This window comes from Rutidosis leptorrhynchoides, chromosome 10, assembly GCF_046630445.1.
Source record: "Rutidosis leptorrhynchoides isolate AG116_Rl617_1_P2 chromosome 10, CSIRO_AGI_Rlap_v1, whole genome shotgun sequence".
In the NCBI taxonomy this organism is placed as follows: Eukaryota; Viridiplantae; Streptophyta; class Magnoliopsida; order Asterales; family Asteraceae; genus Rutidosis; species Rutidosis leptorrhynchoides.
This window is the reverse complement of record NC_092342.1, coordinates 122,916,852-122,932,986: the sequence shown is the minus strand read 5'-3', so window position 1 is coordinate 122,932,986 and position 16,135 is coordinate 122,916,852. Positions and strand designations below refer to the sequence as shown.

Sequence of the window (16,135 nt, the reverse complement as noted above, 5' to 3'; positions counted from 1 at the left end):
GCTGATTTGGTGAGACGATCAACTATTACCCAAATAGTATCAAAACCACTTGCAGTCCTTGGTAATTTAGTGATGAAATCCATGGTAATGTTTTCCCATTTCCATTCCGGGATTTCAGGTTGTTGAAGTAGACCTGATGGTTTCTGATGCTCAGCTTTGACCTTAGAACACGTCAAACATTCTCCTACGTATTTAGCAACATCGGCTTTCATACCCGGCCACCAAAAATGTTTCTTGAGATCCTTGTACATCTTCCCCGTTCCAGGATGTATTGAGTATCTGGTTTTATGAGCTTCTCTAAGTACCATTTCTCTCATATCTCCAAATTTTGGTATCCAAATCCTTTCAGCCCTATACCGGGTTCCGTCTTCCCAAATATTAAGATGCTTCTCTGATCCTTTGGGTATTTCATCCTTTAAATTTCCCTCTTTTAAAACTCCTTGTTGCGCCTCCTTTATTTGAGTAGTAAGGTTATTATGAATCATTATATTCATAGATTTTACTCGAATGGGTTCTCTGTCCTTCCTGCTCAAGGCATCGGCTACCACATTTGCCTTCCCTAGGTGGTAACGAATTTCAAAGTCATAATCATTCAACAATTCAATCCACCTACGTTGCCTCATATTCAGTTGTTTCTGATTAAATATGTGTTGAAGACTTTTGTGGTCGGTATATATAATACTTTTGACCCCATATAAATAGTGCCTCCAAGTCTTTAATGCAAAAACAACCGCGCCTAATTCCAAATCATGCGTCGTATAATTTTGTTCGTGAATCTTCAATTGTCTAGACGCATAAGCAATCACCTTCGTTCGTTGCATTAATACACAACCGAGACCTTGCTTTGATGCGTCACAATAAATCATAAAATCATCATTCCCTTCAGGCAATGACAATATAGGTGCCGTAGTTAGCTTTTTCTTCAATAACTGAAACGCTTTCTCTTGTTCATCCTTCCATTCAAATTTCTTCCCTTTATGCGTTAATGCAGTCAAGGGTTTTGCTATTCTGGAAAAGTCTTGGATGAACCTTCTGTAGTAACCAGCTAGTCCTAAAAACTGGCGTATGTGTTTCGAAGTTTTCGGGGTTTCCCACTTTTCAACAGTTTCTATCTTTGCCGGATCCACCTTACTACCTTTTTTGTTCACTATGTGACCGAGGAATTGAACTTCTTCCAACCAAAATGCACACTTTGAAAATTTAGCGTACAATTCTTCCTTCCTCAATACTTCTAACACCTTTCTCAAATGTTCACCGTGTTCTTGGTCATTCTTTGAGTAAATAAGTATGTAATCAATGAAAACAATGACAAACTTGTCAAGGTATGGTCCACACACTCGGTTCATAAGGTCCATGAACACAGCTGGTGCATTAGTTAAACCAAACGGCATGACCATAAACTCGTAATGACCGTAACATGTTCTGAAAGCAGTCTTTGGAATATCATCTTCTTTCACCCGCATTTGATGATACCCGGAACGTAAGTCAATCTTTAAATAAATAGACGAGCCTTGTAGTTGATCAAATAAGTCGTCGATTCTCGGTAGTGGGTAGCGGTTCTTGATGGTAAGTTTGTTCAGCTCTCGGTAGTCGATACACAACCTGAATGTACCATCTTTCTTCTTGACAAACAAAACAGGAGCTCCCCACGGTGATGTGCTTGGTTGAATGAAACCACGCTCTAAAAGTTCTTGTAATTGGCTTTGCAGTTCTTTCATCTCGCTGGGTGCGAGTCTGTAAGGAGCACGAGCTATTGGTGCAGCTCCTGGTACAAGATCTATTTGAAATTCAACGGATCGATGTGGGGGTAATCCCGGTAATTCTTTCGGAAATACATCGGGAAATTCTTTTGCAATGGGAACATCATTGATGCTCTTTTCTTCAGTTTGTACTTTCTCGACGTCTGCTAGAACAGCATAGCAACCTTTTTTTATTAGTTTTTGTGCCTTCAAATTACTAATAAGATGTAGCTTCGTGTTGCCCTTTTCTCCGTACACCATTAAGGATTTTCCTTTTTCTCGTATAATGTGAATTGCATTTTTGTAACAAACGATCTCTGCTTTCACTTCTTTCAACCAGTCCATACCGATTATCACATCAAAACTCCCTAACTCTACTGGTATCAAGTCAATCTTAAATGTTTCGCTAACCAGTTTAATTTCTCGATTCCGACATATATTATCTGCTGAAATTAATTTACCATTTGCTAATTCGAGTAAAAATTTACTATCCAAAGGCGTCAATGGACAACTTAATTTAGCACAAAAATCTCTACTCATATAGCTTCTATCCGTACTCGAATCAAATAAAACGTAAGCAGATTTATTGTCAATAAGAAACGTACCCGTAACAAGCTCCGGGTCTTCCTGTGCCTCTGCCGCATTAATATTGAAAACTCTTCCGCGGCCTTGTCCATTCGTGTTCTCCTGGTTTGGGCAATTTCTAATAATGTGGCCCGGTTTTCCACATTTATAACAAACTACATTGGCATAACTTGCTCCGACACTACTTGCTCCGCCATTACTCGTTCCGACACCATTTGTTCCTTTCGTTCTATTAACCCCTGGTCCGTAGACCTCACACTTCGCCGCACTATGACTATTTCTTTTACACTTGTTGCAAAATTTGGTGCAGAACCCCGAGTGATACTTTTCACACCTTGGGCATAGCTGCTTCTGATTGTTGTTGTTGTTGCGGTTATTATTGTTGTTGGGATGATTGTTGTAGTTGCTGTTGTTGTTGTTGTTGTTGGGCCGTTTGTTGTAGTTGCGATTGATGTTGCGATTGTTGGGATAATTGTTGCGATTATTGTTGTAATTGCTGTTGTTGTTGTATTGGTGATTCTTATCACCGTTTTCCTCCCACTTTCTTTTGACTTGCTTCACATTGGCCTCTTCAGCAGTCTGTTCTTTAATTCTTTCTTCAATCTGGTTCACTAGTTTGTGAGCCATTCTACATGCCTGTTGTATGGAGGCGGGCTCGTGTGAACTTATATCTTCTTGGATTCTTTCCGGTAATCCTTTCACAAACGCGTCGATCTTCTCTTCCTCATCTTCGAATGCTCCCGGACACAATAGGCACAATTCTGCGAATCGTCTTTCGTACGTGGTAATATCAAATCCTTGGGTTCGTAACCCTCTAAGTTCTGTCTTGAGCTTATTGACCTCGGTTCTGGGACGGTACTTCTCGTTCATCAAGTGCTTGAATGCTGACCACGGTAGTGCGTACGCATCGTCTTGTCCCACTTGCTCTAGATAGGTATTCCACCATGTTAACGCAGAACCTGTGAAGGTATGCGTAGCGTACTTTACTTTGTCCTCTTCAGTACACTTACTTATGGCAAACACCGATTCGACCTTCTCGGTCCACCGTTTCAATCCGATCGGTCCTTCGGTTCCATCAAATTCTAAAGGTTTGCAGGCAGTGAATTCTTTGTAGGTGCATCCTACACGATTTCCTGTACTGCTAGATCCAAGGTTATTATTGGTATGTAGCGCAGCCTGTACTGTGGCTATGTTTGAAGCTAGAAAAGTACGGAATTCCTCTTCATTCATATTCACGGTGTGTCGAGTAGTCGGTGCCATTTCCTTCAAAATAGTCAAATGGAACAAGTTAATCATACAGAATATTAAGAGTAGTTAATAGTATTTCGTAGCATAATATGAACTCATTTATAAAAGCTTTTTCTTCATATTAGCGTTTTATAAGTTTAAATTCGGGTAGTACCTACCCGTTAAGTTTATACTTAGTAGCTAATATACAATTCAACTACTACAATTCTATATGAAAAACTGATTATAATAATATTTCGCGTTCAAACTTTTATACAATATTTTACAAACTTACAATACCGCTTATTTTACATAAAGCATGAAATATAGCACACAATAACTTTGATACAAGATAGTTGTGAAGATAATTCTAGCTAGTACACAAGTCGTTCAGCAAAGACAATAAAGACACGTAATTCATACGTCTAGAAACAAGTCATGCATTCTGGTTTTACTAGGACTACTTCCCATCCTTGGTCTTGTGGAACATAACCGTTATGGCCGTTGATAAGACAGCGTGTTGTAACGTTGTCAAAGGGACGAGGGTTACGTAATGTCCAACAGTCCCGTAACAATCTAAAAACCTCATTTCTTACCCCAATTACCGACTCTGTCACTTGTGGGAACGTTTTGTTTAATAGTTGTAGGCCGATGTTCTTGTTCTCACTTTGGTGAGAAGCGAACATTACTAATCCGTAAGCATAACATGCTTCTTTATGTTGCATGTTAGCCGCTTTTTCTAAATCACGAAGTCCAATATTCGGATATATTGAGTCAAAATAATTTCTTAACCCATTGCGTAAAATAGCATTTGGGTTCCCCGCAATATATGCGTCAAAGTAAACACATCGTAACTTATGGATTTCCCAATGTGATATCCCCCATCTTTCGAACAAAAGCCTTTTATAAACCAAGGCATTCTTGGAACGTTCTTCGAATGTCTTACAAACTGATCTCGCCTTAAATAGTTGTGCCGAAAAATTCTGACCGACTCTAGACAAGATTTCATCAATCATGTCTCCGGGTAGGTCTCTTAAAATATTGGGTTGTCTATCCATTTTGTGTTTTTATACTGTAAAATAGACAAGAGTTAGATTCATAAAAAAAAATACTTATTAATACATGCAATTTTTACATATATCATAAAGCATAAGCACACTATATTACATATATTACACCACACGAATACAACTATCTTATTCCGACTCGCTTGTTTCTTCTTCTTCGGTTTTGGTTCGTTTTGCCAAGTTTCTAGGGATATATGATGTTCCCCTAATACGAGCCGTTATTTTCCACATTGATTTAGAAAAACCTGGTGGTTTAGAGGTTCCCGGGTCATTGTTACAACTTAAGGACTTCGGGGGTTGACGATACATATAAAGTTCATCGGGGTTGGAATTAGATTTCTCTATTTTTATGCCCTTTCCCTTATTATTTTCTTTTGCCTTTTTAAATTCAGTTGGGGTAATTTCTATAACATCATCGGAATTCTCGTCGGAATCCGATTCATCGGAGAATTGGTAATCCTCCCAATATTTTGCTTCCTTGGCGGAAACACCATTGACCATAATTAACCTTGGTCGGTTGGTTGAGGATTTTCTTTTACTTAACCGTTTTATTATTTCCCCCACCGGTTCTATTTCTTCTTCCGGTTCCGATTCTTCTTCCGATTCCGATTCTTCTTCCGGTTCCGACTCTTCTTCCGGTTCCTCTTCGGGAACTTGTGAATCAGTCCACGAATCATTTCAATTTACATTTGACTCTTCATTATTATTAGGTGAGTCAATGGGACTTGTTCTAGAGGTAGACATCTATCACATAATATCAAACGCGTTAAGAGATTAATATATCACATAATATTCACATGTTAAAAATATATAGTTTCCAACAAAATTTGTTAAGCAATCATTTTTCAAGTAAACACGGTCGAAGTCCAGACTCACTAATGCATCCTAACAAACTCGATAAGACACACTAATGCAAAATTCTAGTTCTCTAAGACCAACGCTCTGATACCAACTGAAATGTCCTGTTCTTATTGATTAAAAACGTTCCATATTAATTGATTTCGTTGCGAGGTTTTGACCTCTATATGAGACGTTTTTCAAAGACTGCATTCATTTTTAAAACAAACCATAACCTTTATTTCATAAATAAAGGTTTAAAAAGCTTTACGTAGATTATCAAATAATGATAATCTAAAATATTCTGTTTACACACGACCATTACATAATGGTTTACAATACAAATATGTTACATCGAAATCAGTTTCTTGAATGCAGTTTTTACACAATATCATACAAACATGGACTCCAAATCTTGTCCTTATTTTAGTATGCAACAGCGGAAGCTCTTAATATTCACCTGAGAATAAACATGCTTTAAACGTCAACAAAAATGTTGGTGAGTTATAGGTTTAACCTGTATATATATCAAATCGTAACAATAGACCACAAGATTTCATATTTCAATACACATCCTATACATAGAGATAAAAATCATTCATATGGTGAACACCTGGTAACCGACATTAACAAGATTCACATATAAGAATATCCCCATCATTCCGGGACACCCTTCGGATATGATATAAATTTCGAAGTACTAAAGCATCCGGTACTTTGGATGGGGTTTGTTAGGCCCAATAGATCTATCTTTAGGATTCGCGTCAATTAGGGTGTCTGTTCCCTAATTCTTAGATTACCAGACTTAATAAAAAGGGGCATATTCGATTTCGATAATTCAACCATAGAATGTAGTTTCACGTACTTGTGTCTATTTTGTAAATCATTTATAAAACCTGCATGTATTCTCATCCCAAAAATATTAGATTTTAAAAGTGGGACTATAACTCACTTTCACAGATTTTTACTTCGTCGAGAAGTAAGACTTGGCCACTGTTGATTCACTAACCTATATCAATATATACATATACATATATATTAAAGTATGTTCAAAATATATTTACAACACTTTTAATATATTTTGATGTTTTAAGTTTATTAAGTCAGCTGTCCTCGTTAGTAACCTAAAACTACTTGTCCACAGTTAGATGTACAGAAATAAATCGATAAATATTATCTTGAATCAATCCACGACCCAGTGTATACGTATCTCAGTATTGATCACAACTCAAACTATATATATTTTGGAATCAACCTCAACCCTGTATAGCTAACTCTAACATTCACATATAGAGTGTCTATGGTTGTTCCGAAATATATATAGATGTGTCGACATGATAGGTCGAAACATTGTATACGTGTCTATGGTATCTCAAGATTACATAATATACAATACAAGTTGATTAAGTTATGGTTGGAATAGATTTGTTACCAATTTTCACGTAGCTAAAATGAGAAAAATTATCCAATCTTGTTTTACCCATAACTTCTTCATTTTAAATCCGTTTTGAGTGAATCAAATTGCTATGGTTTCATATTGAACTCTATTTTATGAATCTAAACAGAAAAAGTATAGGTTTATAGTCAGAAAAATAAGTTACAAGTCATTTTTGTAAAGGTAGTCATTTCAGTCAAAAGAACGACGTCTAGATGACCATTTTAGAAAACATACTTCCACTTTGAGTTTAACCATAATTTTTGGATATAGTTTCATGTTCATAATAAAAATCATTTTCTCAGAATAACAACTTTTAAATCAAAGTTTATCATAGTTTTTAATTAACTAACCCAAAACAGCCCGCGATGTTACTACGACGGCGTAAATTCGGTTTTACGGTGTTTTTCGTGTTTCCAGGTTTTAAATCATTAAGTTAGCATATCATATAGATATAGAACATGTGTTTAATTAATTTTAAAATTCAAGTTAGAAGGATTAACTTTTGTTTGCGAACAAGTTTAAAATTAACTAAACTATGTTCTAGTGATTACGAGTTTAAACCTTCGAATAAGATAGTTTTATATATATGAATCGAATGATGTTATGAACATCATTACTACCTCAAGTTTAGTAGGTAAACCTACTGGAAGTGACAAGAAATGATCTAGCTTCAAAGAATCTTGGATGGCTTGAAAGTTCTTGAAGTAGGATCATGACACAAAAACAAGTTCAAGTAAGATTTTTACTCGAATTAAGATAGTTTATAGTTATAGAAATTGAATCAAAGTTTGAATATGAATATTACCTTGAATAAGAAAGATAACCTACTGTATATAACAAAGGTTTCTTGATCTTAGATGATTACTTGGAATGGATTAGAAAGCTTGGAAGTAAATTATTAAACTTGAAGGGATTTTTGAAGTGTTCTTGAAGTGTTCTTCCTATGATGATTATAGCTTGATTCTTGAAGTGATTTTTGATGAAGATGATGATTAACTACTGGAAAAATACATTCATAATAGTGTGTGTGTGTGTGTGTTGAGAGAGAATTAGAAAGAGAATTGGAAGTGAAATGGAGTGAATGATGAGTGGTAATTGGTGAGTGGTGAGTGGGGTTAAAAGGAGTTCTAGTTAGTTGACTAGCTCATGGTAGAAGTTAAAATTGATTAGTCATACATGACATAATCAAGATTGGAATCCCATGCTAGTTCCTATTGGTATATACCCATAGTAAGTACGTTTTGAAGCTGTGTATAATACGGGTAAGAATACGACTAGAATTCTTGATGAAAGAAAAGAATGGGAAAGTAACTGTAACCATTTTCGTTAAGTATGAGTGTTTTGATATATGTCTTGAAGTCTTCCAAAAGTATTTTAATACATCTAAATACACTACATGTATATACATTTTAACTGAGTCGTTAAGTCATCGTTAGTCGTTACATGTAAGTGTTGTTTTGAAACCTTTAAGTTAACGATCTCAATTAATGTTGTTAACCCATTGTTTATTATATCTAATGAGATGTTAAATTATTATATTATCATGATATTATGATATATTAATATATCTTAATATGATATATATACATTTAAATGTCGTTACAACGATAATCGTTACATATATGTCTCGTTTCGAAATCCCTAAGTTAGTAGTCTTGTTTATATGTATATAACTCATTGTTAATATACTTATGGAGATACTTACTTATCATAATCTCATGTTAACCATATGTATATCCATATATATATCGTCATGTCATTTTTACAAGTTTTAACGTTCGTGAATCGCCGGTCAACTTGGGTGGTCAATTGTCTATATGAAACATATTTCAATTAATCAAGTCTTAACAAGTTTGATTGCTTAACATGTTGGAAACATTTAATCATGTAAATATCAATCTCAATTAATATATATAAACATGGAAAAGTTCGGGTCACTACAAAATGCCCACAAGTGTCGGTCTTTTGTTCAAACATTAATTATGGTATAAAATCCAATAACCCCGTCTTTAATATTTAGTCTAACATCACAATTACTTCGGCTCAAATAAGCATAATAATAACTTAGTTACGATACATTAATTTAAAAAGGAAGAACATAGCTTACAGTGATTATTTATCGCGTAGCATTACACGGACAGAGTTCCGACTTTAAAACCCGTAAAACATTTCTTACAATAACCAAAATTATTATTAATATTAAATTAAACTTTAATATTATAAATATAAATATATATATCGTATATAGATAGAGAGATTGAGTGAAAAAGGGATGCAGAATTCGAGCAGAATGCGTGAGCTTTTATAGGTCCACTTTGAACTGTACAGCTCCGCGAGTGCAGTACTTTTGTGCCTTACAGCTCCACGAGTGCGGAGCTTCGGATTCCAGTTCACCAAATTGAGTTAAACGTGGGTTGCTAAATATTATAATATATAATATAATAATATATAATTTCATATAATTATATATATAATTATATATATTATATTATATTCTTGTGCATAGTTGACTTATAATTTTAGCTCCATTGAGTTGTATGTTGATGCTCGATTTATGTCTCAGTTCCGAATTTTCGAATGCCTTTTCGTACGCTTAGATATCTTGTACTTTACGTTTCGCGGCTTGTACTCTTGTCATTTTTAGGCGTTTCTCATCAATAAATTAAACCACTTGGATTGTACTTTGTACTTTTTAGTTTTTTGATCATGTGCGTTTTCAAATCGTCGATTCTGTCTTTTGTCTTCGCACTTATTTATTTAAACGATTATTACATAAAAATAGAACAATTGCAACTAAAAGCTTTACATATTGGAAGGATATTGCGCCTAAATATATGTTCATTTGGAGCACTATCAAATATCCCCACACTTAAACTTTGCTTGTCCTCAAACAATACATAACTTGAAATTAAATCACACTTCACTCGAATCACACTTTTTTTATTCTCACACTTTATACATCAGTGATTTTGATACGGCGGTATAAACAATGATAGTAACAATGTAGTTTAAAGTCCCACATGACTATACAAATTTAGATCCTTTAAGGAAATTGGATCTTTATGAAAACATTTGATCTTTTGAAAATTCAAGCTTGATTTTACCCTAGACAAGTTTTCCGGAATAACCCTTCACCGGTGTTTGCAAAATATTTTTGTGAGTTTTGTGGGTTTTAGATTTTTAAAATTTTAGCGCAAAACTTGTGATTTTGTGTCACCCACTTGCTAACCTTGTATTAGGAAAGCAACACGTCCAGTATACTTGCTCCGTAAATTACCATTCGGTAAACTACCGTCCGGTTGTAAAGGAAAGCGATGAACAAGCAACTGTTAAGGCAATGTCCCATGACATGCAGATACTTATGGTAAAAAACGTGTCGAATGCAATTACTATCCTTTGTAGGAGAAATAGTAAAGATCACCCCATAATTTTTCGGTCTGGCATAAGGTCCTGTCTTCGACCATGCTATGCAACCACCGTTCTTACGGTTGACACCCGATTTGGTTCAGGTGACCTAATGAATTCCGATGAATTCTCAGGATTTTACGTTCAATGGTAATGAACGCATTGAAAATAGGTTTTCAGAAAACAAATCGATTTTAATTTGATCAAAATATTTTATCGTTCAAGCTCTAGTTTAGATATCATTGAATTCCATGAGTATGAATTCTCAATTTTTAAGGTCAATCTCAAGGATTGAGTAATATCAGTCTTAAAAGCTGATTTTTAATCTTTAAGGAGATTATCCTTTCCGAGGGGTCTGATTCATTAGTCTTATCAAGATAATTTGCACTGCTCCCTCCCCATTTTACGAGACAGATCCTCTCATGGTTAGGATAAGTCTGACCACATGGCGACCCTGTTTGATGCTGAGGTCCGTGGATTTTCTGCTAATTTTAGAGATGACTTTCCTAGATTTTTCGTCAACCTACAGCTGGTCTGGACGACAACTTCCTGACCTAAATCAAGAAGCGCGTGTCTTTTTCGAAAGACTTTACTTCATTTTAATGATGGAATTGATTCATCGTGTAGATCCATCTTTATTTCAAATATATTACAGTAAATCGGGTAAAACTGATTAGTTTAGTCCAAAGCAAAAGTACCTGCAATAATCTTGTACAAATATGTGATATATGTTTTGAAGAACTTGGTAAATTCTTCCCACACTTAGCTTTTATTTATTCTTTTCTTTGCCTTTTTATTCTCCTTTATTCCATTTTAAATAAATTCAAGCGTTTTGGGTTGTTTTTCCATTTATGTTCTCTCCGAGGTAACAATAATTTCGGTATTATAACCTAGTTTTATCGTTCATAAATATGTATAAACATGATTTTGAATTCATTTAGTTGAAAATTCATCAAATTTTCACAAAATTTGGCAATTAAACTAAGTATAAACCTGAGAGAATTTATAACCCTTCCTCACACTTGAGATCTTGCAATGCCCTCATTTGCAAGAAATCAGTAAAAATTTAAATTCATGAGGGTGATTAGTGTATAAAAATGATTAAAAATACCAAGTTTGCAAACATATTGTTTTATATCACATTTGATATTTTGTGTTTTGTCGTTAAAATTAGTAGCTTTTGCTGAACTTAATGTCAGTCTTTGAAAGTGTGCTGTTTTACCCTTTTTTGTACATAAGATAAACTACAAACATATATATAATATATTTTATTTATTAAAACAATTTAAATGAATAATTAAAATTTGTCGTTTTAAAGTGAGTGTTTTAAAAAAAAAAGATTTTCGGGTTTTTAATTTTTTTTTTTTGCATACTTTAGATCAGTAATATTAAAAATAATGATAACAAAATTTTTCGCTCCGTCTTTGGGTAAAGCAATTTCGATTCTATGATCTAGTCTTTAACTCATGACAAATTTTAGAAATCAATTTTTAAACTTAATGAAATAAAGTAAATTTTGTTTTTAAATTCACACAAAACTTAAATTTAAAAAGCATATTAATTTCATACAAAACCTATAAAACAAAAATTCAGAATGGAGGGAGAAAACTAATTCTTTAGTGTCTGCTAGTGGAAAAGACCAATCGGATTCCATTCTCAAAACTACACGAGAACAGAACAACTAACTCTAGACAGCATTTTCTTTTTAGAACATTTGAATCTCCCCACACTTAGGTAGCTGTGGTGTCGAAATTGTGATTAACTTCATCTTCAATTTCTTTTTGGACCATAATCAACTTGAATATCTGTGAATTTTGCTTTAAGCCATTGGTCCGATTCCTGTGTAATATCCACAAATTCAACTAGTTTCGCCTTTTCTTTAGGCGATAGATTGGATACTAACTGGTTACATAACTTAAAGTTCCCCTTGGTTCTAGCATCGCGAATCCGTTTAATAAGTTTCTTCATTGAACTATTAATAACGGGGTCATTTAATTTCGTATCAACAACGGGGTTCTTTGTTATTAGGTCATCATTAGGTGTTACTTCATCTTCCCCACACTTAGGCATTTTATTATTGTTAAGCACTATCGTTGGAGTTGGTAAAACAATATGATTTTTACCAATCGTTTTTGGTTCAACGATTTTGGTTGGTGGAGATTTAGACTTTTGAATCACAAAGGTGACCGATTTGTCACCATCACTAAGTGTCATTCTACCCTTTCTTACATCAAATAACGCCCCGGTGGACGCTAAGAATGGTCGACCTAAAATTAGAGGAATGTTTGAGTCCTCTTCTATGTCAATGACAATAAATTCGACTAGAAAGGTTAAATTACCTACTTGAACGGGTAGGTTGTCAGCAATTCCAACTAGGTGCCTAATGGTTTGATCAAAGTATCGAACACTCATTTCCGTTGGACTTAACTCACCTACTCCTAATCTCTTATATAATGAAAGAGGCATAACACTCATACTCGCACCTAAATCTGCTAGTACATCATACATGACACAATTACTAAGTAGACAAGGAACAATAAATTCACCCGGATCACCCACCCTGGGTGGAAGTTTTGGTGGAACTGTCTTCACCGGGTTTACTTCTACGGTTTTTGTTTCTTGCACTTTCTTATTCTTCTTCTTCTTTCCAAAGGTATCACAAACTTTATTACCTATTACTTGCTCATACTTAACTCCTTTTCTTGGAAACGGGATAGGTGGTCTGTATGGTGCCACCACTGGCTTTACATACTCGGGTGGTGGTGGTGTTGTTGTAACTTCTTCATTGTTACTCACATCGAAAACCTTCCCATCTTCTGATGTTGGTTTTCAGAATTCGTTGATACCATATTAACATTCTCATTCAGAGGATTTACTTTAGTATCACTCGGTAGCTTTCCTTGTTCCCTCTCACTCATCATGCTAGCAAGAGTACCTACGTGTTTTTCTAGATTCAAAATGGAAGCTTGTTGAGTTCTTAATGACTGATCAAACCTCTCATTTGTTTAGGTTTGAGATGTAATAAATTGTGTTTGAGATTCCATTAGCTTTTGTACCATTTCTTCCAAATTTGACTTTTTCTCTTCGGTTTGTTGTGGTGGTTTATACAAGCCAGGTCTTTGTTGATTGAAAGTGTTATTTTGAGTTAGATGGTTATTCGAACCTTGTTGGTTGTACGAGTTATTGTTGGGTCCATTTGGATTGTAAAGAATGTTTTGATTTCGATTAAAGTTTGGCCTTGGCGGTTGATAATTATTTTGATAATTATTTCCCGGTCTTTGGTTCATGTAGGAAACATTCTCACGTTGTTCCATCGTTTGTTCAATGTGACAATCTTTCGTTAAGTGTGGTCCACCGCATTGCTCACAACTGATTCGTATTGTGTGAATATCTTTAGTCATCTTTTCCATTCATCTTTCGAAAGCATCTATTTTTGCGAAAACAGAATCAAAGTCATGGATATAATTGGCTCTAGCCGCTTTAGATGAACGAAAGATATCTTTTTCTTGATGCCACTCATGCGAGTGAGATGCTGTGTTACCAATGATTTTGTGAGCTTCAGTTGCGATTTTCTTCATAATGGAACCACCAGCTGCTGTGTCGATATCTTTTCGTGTAGTAACATCGCAACCTTGGTAGAATATTTGTACTATTTGATAAGTATCTAAACCATGCTGAGGACATCCTCTCAAAAACTTTTCGAATCTTGTCCACGCCTCATATAGAGTTTCATTTAGCTTTTGCGTGAACGTAACAATTTCTCCTTGAAGTCTCATGGCTTTAGATGCTGGAAAGAATCTTTTAAGAAATTTTTCAACTAAAACATCTCATGTATCAATCTCCCTTCAGGTAACGATTCTAACCAATCTTTGGCTTCTCCCTTTAAAGTCCAGGGAAACAACATGAGATAGATCTGTTCATCCTCAACTTCTCTGATTTTGAATAGAGTACAGATCCTATTAAAGGTTCGAAGATGTTCATTTGGATCTTCTTTTGGCGTACCACTATATTGGCATTGATTAGTTACCATGTGTAGGATTTGTCCTTTGATTTCATAATCTAGCGCATTAATGTCTGGCTTAATAATGGCGTGTCCTTGGCCTGTGCGTGTGGATCTCATTCGATCTTCCATACTTAGAGGTTCCGTTACTTCCATAATTGAATTTGTTGAATACGAATCACTAAAGGATTCTGATTTAACGGTTTGTGGTTCAGGAGGAATGATTAGTGTTTCAGGATCTTGGAATTGTCCTTAAATTTCCTCCGGGTTCTCAATTGTGAAGTCGGGTTCAAAAAATGGATTATCGGAAATTTGAATTGGAGTACTTGTTCCATTAGATGATGATTCTAAAGAAAAATCAACGTCGACAATATTGGCTAGATGTCTTGATCGAGTTACAGATGGTGAACGTATGAAAGGTTGTGAACGTTTTGCTCGGTGCATTCACTAAATATTCTATTAGAAATTATATAAGTTATCAAATTAATAGACTTTTCTGCTTTTGCCCACGTTTCGAATAGCCAAAAGATGCAGCAGGGAGCCAGGATCCTTTAAATCGAAAAATCCACAACTCAGCCACTAACAAATCCAACTATTACTACGAAGCAGAAAATTTTGGATGTCTATCAATTTAACCGCTTAAAATAATTTTTCGTCGAAATTTAAAGAAAACTTTGAAAATTCTATGTCCTAAAAACTAGAGCGTAGAAATGAAAAAGATAAAGCGCGTCGAAAAACGTCGAAAAATAAAAAGTCGAAAAATAATAAAAAGAAAGTAAAGCGTCGAAACTTAAAAGTCTAAAAACTTAAGACTAAAAAGTTGCGCCTAAAGGTATTAAAGCTTAAAGGAATTCTATATCCAAAATGGTAATAACTTAATTAGGCACTAAAATCTTAAAACGGCGTCGAAAAATTCTAAGGCACCTAAATCTTAATCTAAAGAAAAAGCACTTAAAGGGTTTTACAGCAAAGCCTAAAAATTTAGAAATATAAAATAACTACGGCAAAATACTATAACTTAAAACTAGTTACGAACGATAAATATACAAATTACGAACTAAACGAATAAAAAGATACAAAATATAAAAATAAAACTTAAAGTTATAAAAATACAATTTTTATAAAAATAAAATTTTTATATTATTTATTAAAAAGGTACTAATTTATAAATTAAGAGAACTAATTAAAACTTAAAATACAAAATTAACTAAAACTAAAACTAATTATTAATTTAATGAAACCCTAATTAATAATAATAATAATTAAATAACCCTAATTTCGTAATAAATGCAGTCTGAGGTTTGACCTGTCAGACAGCTCCGCGACTGCGGTATCCAGGCCCAGAAGTACTCCGCGACTGCGGAGGTATGCAGTCTCAGATGATTGCAGGTTCAAACTGGTTCGGGCAGTTTCAGATTTTCTTTTTTATATTTTGATTTTTTATTTTCTTTTTATGATTTTAATTTTTATAAAATATAATTTAAGTATAACTTATATTTTAACAAAAAATTACTTATTAGTTTTTGTAACTAAAAAAAAAACTTATTAATTTAACACTTAAAAATATAGATATATATTTTTCTTTTTTTATGTTTTTATATTTTTTTAAAACTTATATATTTTTACAAAAATAACTTAAAAACTAATTTTTTTTTTTTTTTAGAATATAACGTTTCGCTTTCGCTTACCCGGCAGCGGCGCCAAAAACTTGATGTGCGAGCGAAGGGGTACGAAATATACTTATTTTTAATATGAAATACGGCGAAATATGATACAAGTTTTATTTATTTATATAGATGGATATACCTAAACCTTGCTACAACACTTATAGGCGTGT

At 34.2% G+C, this 16,135-nt stretch overlaps 1 non-coding gene across 1 annotated transcript; it reads left to right on the top strand.

Moving 5' to 3' along the window:
- Positions 1–13,964: 13,964 nt before the first annotated feature.
- LOC139874108 (small nucleolar RNA R71) lies at positions 13,965–14,071 on the top strand. The gene has a single exon (XR_011767812.1). It is a non-coding gene; the product is annotated as a small nucleolar RNA R71 (small nucleolar RNA).
- Positions 14,072–16,135: the final 2,064 nt, after the last annotated feature.